The sequence below is a fragment of the Balaenoptera ricei genome, chromosome 14, assembly GCF_028023285.1.
Source record: "Balaenoptera ricei isolate mBalRic1 chromosome 14, mBalRic1.hap2, whole genome shotgun sequence".
In the NCBI taxonomy this organism is placed as follows: Eukaryota; Metazoa; Chordata; class Mammalia; order Artiodactyla; family Balaenopteridae; genus Balaenoptera; species Balaenoptera ricei.
In genome coordinates this window covers 76,992,774-77,002,736 of record NC_082652.1, presented here as the reverse complement: position 1 = coordinate 77,002,736, position 9,963 = coordinate 76,992,774, and positions in this window count along the sequence as shown.

Genomic DNA, 9,963 nt, shown 5'->3' with positions numbered 1-9,963 from the left:
CTTTTTGTATTTTAGACACATTAGATTATATCTTATTTTGCAGTGAAGTAAAATGACAGATGGAAATGGGGCATTTGTAGTATATTTGACCTCTATCTTTAAATAAAAAATACTCGTAAGAATGGGAATGAGCTCTAACTGGATTCAACTAGGCAGTTCATTTGATCAGAATTTAGGTGACGAGGTTAGGCCCAATTAGATTAGATTTTAATTGTATAAATGGGTTAAAAGTTTTAAATACTGAGGGAGAGCTGTGGGATTAGGTGGGGATAACGGAGTCAAGATTGTGGTGACGTCAAACCAAGAACCCGAACAGCACACCTCATGCACGTGGACTTGCATTCCCTTCACTCTGGTTGTCCCTGTAATCTAAGCGTCACAAGCCCATCCCACATCCCTGCCAAGCGTCCACCTCACAGACACCCGGTTCTGAGTTCCTGCTCTCGTGGGACTCATCTCACGGCTCTTTCCTGCCTGAAACCTCTTCCTGATACGTGATCCTCACGCCAGCAGCCCCCTTCGCCTTTGGTACTTTGGAGACAGATGGGAGGTGAATGCTGTAGCAATTCAAATGAGTTAAATACTGACTTTGTCACTGTCCTACAGCCGTTTCCACCCACCCAGCTCCCCACACATGGCTGCCTCTAGCATTTCCTAAAAATTTCTTGTTTAGTGTATAGAGCAATATGATTCTGTCATAAGCAACCTTCCTACGCATTGGGGTCACTTGGGACTATAAAAATACTGGTGCCTGGGCCTCATCCCAGACCAATAGAATCCGAATTTCAGGGCTGGGCCCAGGATGCTTTTTAAAAGCCCAGCTGAGGCTGTGGCAGACTTCGTGTGACTGTCACTGAGTAGCTACCTCCCTCTTCTAAAGCCAGCCTTAAGCCTCTCATCATCATGACTGTGGGTCCTCATTCATCTCACATTAATCTCTTTTGAAATTGTTCCCAATCTCAATGTTGAAATGGGAAAATTGGGGCAGGGTTGAGACTGTCCAATATTGCCAGTGGCCACAAAAACACTACACCTGTGCACTCGTTAGCTTTCAAGTCATACTGGGAAGTTCTCAAAATGATGGTAGCTGCCAATAATGGAGTACTGGTTTGTGTCAGCCGTGTACTGTCACATGCTTTAATCCCCACAATAACCTCTTGTGATAATTATATAAATTATAAATTTATACAATATATAAATTATAATTATAGTCCTATAGCCCTATATATGGATAATAGCCCTATTACCCCTGAGGTAATGGTTGAGAAAAGTTAAAATACATGCCTGAAGATGCACTGTTAAAAGTGACAGAATGAAGTTTGAAACTCCAAAGCTTGAATTCCTTTAAACTTAGAATCCTATTATTTCATTCAGTCCTTCTAAGGACAAAAGATATTATGATGTACAAATACTGTCATTCATAGTATTTGGTAATTGCTGGTCAATTAAATGATTCAGATTCTTATGCTGGAAACTTTCCTTCTACCTCATAGATTATTACTAACGTGATGATAAGATGAAGAATATTATCTTTGAAAAAACATTGGTGTTCTCTGCAGTTCAAAGATGCTGGTTTCTGGCGTCAAAGTTTAATACAGTGTAGCACCCTGGCTCACAGAAATGGTGGTTCTCAAAATTTTAACTTATTCTTTAGGCATTTACTTCCATGTCATGAAGAAAAACATGCTTCTATTACTTTTATCGATTTTTCGGTTTTAGACACTCTACTGCTCTTCTGCAGAAGATTGCGCTTCTTCCTTTCCCTGCCCCACCATTCATGTGCATGCTTCTCTTCTCCCCCTCTTTCCAGATTAGTTAAATCATTACTTTGGTTGACCATGTTGTATACTACGACTGCTTTTCCTTTTCTGGCCAACTTTTCATTTTGCCCATAATTAACCGTCATCTTATTTTTTTCTTTATCATTAATTCAATCTCCAAAGATGCTCAGACACATCAGGTGCTCATCAGTTATATCTTCCCGTAGAAGCTTCTCTGAGAGCTTGTCTGCTGTAGTGTGAACCAGCCACACTCCAATCCTGAAACATTGTTGTCGTCCTGGGATCTTCTTTCACTGTCATCCCAGGTATCCCCTTCACCTTTCTCCTCTATGGACAGCCTGTTTCCTCTATCCCATGTTTCCCTGTTTCTTGGTTTACTTCCTCCTTTTGATGGAGCACATCCTCCGGTAATTTCCTGAGAAAGGGTGCATGGAACGTCAACTCACTGAGAACTTGCCTATCTAAAAAATGTTTTTAATCTATCTTCACACTTAAACCATAGTCTCTACATAAAATCGTGGGTTAAAAAGCATTTTTCCCTCAGAATTTTGAAACCCTGGCTTCCAGTGTTACCATTCTAGCTTCCAATGTTGCTATGGAGAATCCCCAAGCATTCTCATACCTGGTCTTTTACATATGACCTGTCTATTCTAGAAGCTTGTCCCCATGTTCTGAAATATGATGATATTCCTTGGGACTGTTCATCCATTCTGTTGGGCAGTTGGTAGGCTCTTTAAATTCAGAAAGTCAGGGCCTTCAGTTGTGAAAACTTTCTTAAACTGTTTTTTTTTAAAGTGTCCCCTCTTTTGTTTGTTTTTCTTTCTTTCTACAACTGCTATTATTCAGATAGTAGACCTCCTTTTATCTTTTTTTTTTTTTGCTTGCTATTTTCTGAGAGCTTTCCTCAACTTTTCCCCAATCCTTCTATTGAATTTTTCATCTCTGTTAGCATAGTAAAATTTAAAAAATTTTTTATTCTGACCTCAGAAAGTTCCATCTTTTTTTTTTTTTTTTTTTTTTTTAAAGTGGATTTATTTAGAGTGAAGCACACTCCACAGACAGAGCATGGGCAAGAGAGGCCAGAAATTTCCATCTTTATGGTCTTTTTTCCAAGCTTTCTTCTTCCTGTATCTTGGCAGTTTCCTCCATGTTTTCTTCTGTTTGCTTGGGTCTCTGTCTTTCCTCTTAGAGAGTTTTCTCAGATGTGAGGTGATACTTGGTTTTCTGCTGAGAATTCCAAATAGCAGATAAAATGCTTTTGAAGTGTGTGGGAGGAGATGTGAGCCCTCCTGTAGGGTGAGCTGCCTGAACTGTTGAGTATGTTGAGTATGGGAGTCGCTGATGTCAACATCCTTAGATCTTTCCTCTTGGGCCAGTTGGATTCCAGATGTCAACATCCTTAGATCTTTCCTCTTGGGCCGGTTGGATTCCAGACTCTTCCCACCTCCTGTGGAGGGAAAGGGGTGAAGAGGGCTATGTGTCCACAACTTCGGTAAGTCTAGTTCCCCAAATCTATCTCAATGTAGCATCTCTCCCTTTCATCCCCACTTCCAGGGGTACCTGCTGCTGCCAGTCTGGAACCTCCTAGGGATTCTGTCGTGTAAATCTGCATGGTTCTTGTCTTACGATGGCCATTTTAAGGTTCAGGGTTTTTTGAGTTTGCTAAATCATTAACCATTTATCCATCTGCCTTCCAGCTCCCAAAATTTGTTGCTGTCATTCATTTTTCTTTTTTCCCCATCATTTTAGGTTTGTGCTTGAAAACAAACAAAACACACCATCACCATCAACAACAACAAAACCTCTCTTGACGTTTTAGTGGGGTTTGGGGGTGGGAGTGAAATTACATCCATGTGTTCAAGCCCCCATCTTTACCCAGAGGTCTTCCCTCTGTATTTGAAGACAAATCAAAAGGGAGTAGGCATAGGTGAAAGAGAATAAATGTTCAATTATTGTTAGCTATTAGAAAGGACAAATTACCAAGAAGAGTGATGAATTCTCTGTAAATTGTTTTGTAAAAAGAATGAATGATTAGGGCTTCCCTGGTGGTGTAGTGGTTAAGAATCCACCTGCCAATGCGGGGGACATGGGTTCGAGCCCTGGTCCGGGAAGATCCCACATGCTGCGGAGCAACTAAGCCTGTGCACCACAACTACTGAGCCTGAACTCTAGAGCCTGTGAGCCACAACTACTGAAGCCCGTGTGCCTAGCGCCCATGCTCTGCAACAAGAGAAGCCACCGCAATGAGAAGCCCGCGCACCACAATGAAGAGTAGCCCCCGCTCGCTGCAACTAGAGAAAGCCCGCACGCAGCAACGAAGACCCAATGCAGCCATAAATAAATAAACAAATAAATTTATTAAAAAAAAATGAATGGTTGAATGAATGGTCAGTTTCAATCCTTATTTCTATGTAGATGACCACTACAACTTTCCGTTGGATGGCTGTACCTGTTTGTCCTTCTTGCAATGTAAAACATACTCAGGCAAAAACAAAGACAATATGAAAACAACAACAATAAAAAAGTGCATTCATCTTTGCCTCAAACCAGCTGTCCTGCTGACTAATGTGTTTCTCTTTTTTGGTCTCACTACTGCTGAAGACCTTAAATTACCGGATTCTGCCCTCCCTCTAATCTCCAATGTGCCATTATTTGCCTATTTCTGTCTTCACTTTCCATGGCCACGCCCCTCAACACCTCTTTTGTGAACCGTGGCCACTGTCTTCTATTTGTTCTCCCTGCCTCTCCTCTCTTATAGCCTGGACCCTGCTTGCTCAATCCTTTTCCTCAGAGCACAGCCCCCAACAGGCTACTCTTCTCCATGACGGTCATGACCATGCATGACTCCCGTTCACCTCCCAACGAAGGTCCAATTTCTCAGCACATTCAGGCTCGGTCCTCAGCCTTCTCTCACCACCCTCATCTCTGAATCCTTTCCAGACGCTGTGCGGTGGCCAAGTGAACGCCTTGCTCTTGGTAATCGTGTGCTTTTCTGCCTTCAGAGTGTCCCCTCACATTCAGTATACAACAAGCCTACTTTTCTTGTAAATTGTATACCACCCTGATGAAAAAGCATCCCTGCATCCTCTCAGCCTGAAATCACCACTCATTTTTATCAGGGAAACTTCTGCTCACCTCTTCCTCTCCCACTATAAACAGGTAACTCTACTGGATAAATATAATAATTACACACAGACCCTCCTCTTAGCTGAGTGAAAGGAACACCTCTAGGCGTCAGAATTGGAGAGGAAGGAGTAGAGAGGGTCTCTAAGCCAGAGCTGTTAGGTTGGGTATGGGAGTTAGAGGGAGAACTGAACCCAGATAAAGGCACTCGAGGGTTTTTTTAAAAGTTGTACTAAAGTATACTATTCGTACAAAAAAGGGCACACATCATAAGTGTGCAACACTATGAATTTTCACAAAGTGAGCACATCATGTATGCAGCTCCTACGATGCCCACCTTACACCCAGACAGGAAAGTGGACCAAGGGCTAGACCCCCTCCCTGCATGAAACAGGGACTTGGGGGGCTGGCCCTTCTGTGAAATCTAGAAAACTGGCCCTGTAGCCCAGAGAAGGACATGGAAGACTGCCATCTGCCCAGGGCTCTGGACAGGGAATGAAAGCTTGCTGGAAAAAGTCAACTTTCCTGGTTTGAATGTGTCTGTGAGGAGCAGTACTTCCAAGCCGAGGAATGTACATAAACCCCATCTGAGACGGGTGGGACCCTGCAACCCTGGCAGAGGCAGACCAGACATGCTCTGGAGGGGCCCTCACCACCCCGGGGGCAGAGACCTCTCTGGAGAAAAACACTCTTGCCCCATATGATCTCAAAAAGAATTAGAACCCTTAGGAGAAAATGAACTCATTTAGTCATGTGGTACGTGTCTTAATACTGGCGCAAGAGCTCCGGTTTTCTCTCTACACCGCAGGCAAAGTGAACCTTTTGAACCGTAAGCATGGCTCATTCTGTTAGAGGGAGATCACTTGATAAGATGAAGTCTTTCATCACCTAATAGGCCGAAACTCCTTCCCCTCCACCCCATACACTCGGCTCAAGACACGCGGTCTCTTTACTGTCCCTCAAGGCCTTGTTATGGGGTGAACTGTGTCCCTCTCCCTCAAAAAAAAAAACCCAATATGTTGAAATCCTCCCCTCTGGTACTTGGAAACGTGATCTTATTTACCAATAGGGTCTTTGCAGATGTAACCAAGTTCAGATGAGGTCAATAGGGTGAGCTCTTAATCCAATATGACTGGTGTCCTTCTGGAAGGGAAGATGGTTATGGGAAAAGAGACACACAGGGAAAAGTCTACATGACCACAGAGGCAGAGATCAGAGTGATGCTACAGGCAAGGAGAGCCAAGGGTTGCTGGCCGCTGCCAGAAGCTAGGAAGAGGCAGGAAAGGATTCTCCCCGACCGACTGCTGAGGGAGCATGGCCCTGTTGACACTGACTTGGACTTCCAGCCTCAGAACGGGAAGACAATCATTTCTGTTGTTTTAAGCAGCCTGGTTTCCGGTATTTTGTTCCAGCAGCGCCGGGGAACTAATACAAGCCTCAGATGTGTTCCAGCACTTTCTGATCCCTCTGCTTGCAAAGCCCTTCCACAGAGAACCTCCCTCACTCCCCGCAGGCCCCTGTTCAACTGGCACCTTTGCGAAGAGGCCCTGCCCCACTGCACCCCTGAAACTAACATTTCCTGCCTCTTTCCATTCCTTTGCCTCATTATTTTTCTTCATGGTTCCTAGTCATAGCTAACCTTATGGTATGTATCTTTTGTTTATTGTCTGCCTTGCCTTCTAGAATGTAAGTTGCATGAAAGTAGAGATAGTCCAATTCATTGCTGTAATGCTCAGTGCCCACCACGTGCTTGACCTAGGTGTGCCCTCCATACATATTTGTTTCGTAAATAAATGAGCTACTTGAGAGTACAGTTTACTTTTTTATTCTTCCCAGTATCCGATATAACGCTTTGCTCATAGTAGACTCTCAGAAAATATGTGCAGATGAACTAATAAACCCATCATCACTAGTGGGCTTAAGGCTCTGCGTGGTTAAGAGTGGCAGTCAAGGGGCTTCCCTGGTGGCGCAGTGGTTGAGAATCTGCCTGCCAATGCAGGGGACGCGGGTTCGAGCCCTGGTCTGGGAGGATCCCACATGCCGCGGAGCGGCTGGGCCCGTGAGCCACAATTACTGAGCCTGCGCGTCTGGAGCCTGTGCTCCGCAACAAGAGAGGCCGCGATAGTGAGAGGCCCGCGCACCGCGTTGAAGAGTGGCCCCCACTCACCGCAACTAGAGAAAGCCCTCGCACAGAAACGAAGACCCAACACAGCCATAAATGAATAAAATAAATAAATAAATAAATAAATAGTGTTTTAAAAAAAAATCTGTAAAAAAAAAAAAAAAAAAGAGTGGCAGTCAAAATGCACATCGCATTGGCCTGGATTTGGTGGCCTCTTTGCTTAAAACAATTGTGGGGACAATCGGTCAGGTTTCTCTGAGTAATCATCAGAGCTCACCATTTGTCTGCTTCACGCAGCCACTGTTTCTCTTGCACTGAATGCCCCCATCCTTGCCCTGTTTTCTGATTAAGGAGACAGAATTGAGTAATCTAAATTTAGTTTGTGTAGCTCGGAGGTGCCAATCATGGCAAATAATGAATTAGAGGATCTCTACCCCCCCCTTTCCTGAAGCATTGAGCTGAAACCAACAAATTCATTTTATTTAGGATCACAGGCTGAACTCTGAGTGCTATCTGTGACAAGAGAATGCTTTCTTCACTAATTAAGTCACCCGAGCTCAGGCAAACCCTCTCCCAGGTGGTGGGAGTGCTGCTTATCTGAGTTGGCCCAGAGAATGTGCTTTCTGTTTGTTAAGGGAAGTGGTTATAATTTTGGTACAAATATTTAAGCCGGAAAAAAATGCATTTATATACACATACATATGTGTATATACACATAAAAAATATATATATACATATATATATATAAATCTCATATAGTTTTATAAATTTCTTTAGCCTTTCAAGGGCTTTCTGGATTTCTTAGTAAAACCCATATTTAGAATTCACATCTTCTGATTTAAGGCCTGTGTTTTCCTATCAGTTTTGAAAAGGACCCATATAAAGCATATTTTATCTGTTTTCACTTCAAAAGAACATAAAAATTTACTCACTGAAAAGCTGTTGTATTTGATGCTTTTTGTAAGAAATAAGCCATAGATTAGAAATAACAAATGTCATGAAGAGCTCTTTGGGGAAAAATAATGAAGTTCTGTTTTCATTTGTAACCTATGAGTCTTAATATGTGTGTCGGGAGGTTTTATACATGAGTATAATTTCGAATGAGTTTTTTAAGAGTCAGTAAAAGGAAAATGAATGAAATGGTGCTGATTCATTTTTTAAAATGTTATTATGTTAATATATTTAATAAAGCATGGTTTGCTAGTTCCTTTCTTTTTTCTGGCCAGAAACAAATTTAACTTGCCCCAATGTTGATTACATGAGATTTGGCACCTTTATGCCTTGTCACTAATCATCAGCATTTCCCTGGGAGGGACCAGAAGACCTCTGCTATCTCCACTTAGCAGGAGCGGTACAGCACCCGTGATGGAAGGGTGACTTATCCTGAGCCTCCTGAGCCAAGAAGAGCCCACATACCTCAGTCATTAAAAACCCTTGGCTTTTTCTACTTCTCTGGCCTTGTCGACACTTTTTCCAGCACAGCATTTCAAACTGTAGAGACGTTTTGTGTAGTTGATTTAAAAGCAGTGGGTTTAGGCTTTAGGTAGAGGAGTATATTATCTATAAAGATCACCTCTTCAAAGGGCAAATTAAACTAATGTAATTTTCATTCTGAGAATGGAGAGCTAGCAAAATGTATAGGAAAGCAGTTGATACGAGGAGCAAGTTTTACTGTCTGTTTCTCAGGGAACACCTCTTGCCTGATTTGAAGATCGTGTAGATAATATGAAAGGCAATCCACTTAAGATGACATTTTACACCAAGCTGATAACCAGAAAGAGGACTCACTTTAATAATAAATAAACGAATTCAATCAAGAGCATACATTTTAGCTACAGAAAACTGGTTTTGCACTCAATCTAGACTCCATTTTCCTGGAATGTTCCACGTGGCTTGCCCCCTTACTTCCTCAGGTCTTTGCCCAAATGTCAGTGAGGACTTCTCTGACCCATCTATTTCAAATTGCACTAGCCTCCCCTCCCTCATCTCTCTTACATCGCTTCATTCTTTCTAACGCTCATCATCACCCTAAATACTACATATAGTGATTATTTTCTCTCTCCCCTAATCCCTATGTAAGCCCCTTGTCTGCTCTGTTCACTACTGTTTTCCCAGTGCACACAGTAGGTGCTCAATACTTGTTCAGTGAATGAAAGAATGGTGCCTGACACCTTTCTATTCCAAAGGTTGGTCTTGTACTTCGAGATGCACTGAGCGTTAGGGCCAGATGGGCGGGCGGAGCTGTGGGAATGTAGCAAGGGCTAGAAATGAGGGGGTCACCTGTTTTGTGCGCGGGATTGGGGCCAGGCGGTCACCCTGCGAAGGTGCACAGACATGACACTGACGAACCTCACCGTACCAGCCCTCCAAAAAGTGCATTTGCCGGACTGGCCTTCACTTTTCCTAATGCTATCACGTTAGCAGCATAATGTTTGCTTTCTGGTCCCAGCTGTCAAACTCTGCTGCATAGAGATACTACAGAGGAACTTAATAAGTATGTCATGAGTGTCTGATATAAAATAATTCCTTTTCTCATTCTGAAAACAAAGCAAAATAAAACAGGGTCGGTACAGTTGTGCTGTAACTAGGCCACAAAACTGGAGAATTGAGGCAAAAGCATTGTCATAGGTAAGTAATACTAGTGGAAATGTCAAGAAAGTTCTTTGCGGAGTCGTGGCTGCAGTTCCTGCCTTGGTCAGGTGGGCGCATGCAACCAGGGCGTTCGTTCAGGGCGACCCGCACGGATTTTTGGTGGTTTGGGTGGGAGGTGCCAATAGCACAGCCTGTGACCCTTTCTTACCCTGGGCACCTCGCTGCAGCAGAGCGGGGTCCCGGGGAGGGGCGTGTCTGCACCTGGCCCCGCCCCTGAAGCCCCGCCCCGGCCCGGCACCAATGAGCGGGCACACAGCCTGGGCGCAGGGAGTGGCCGCGCCTGAT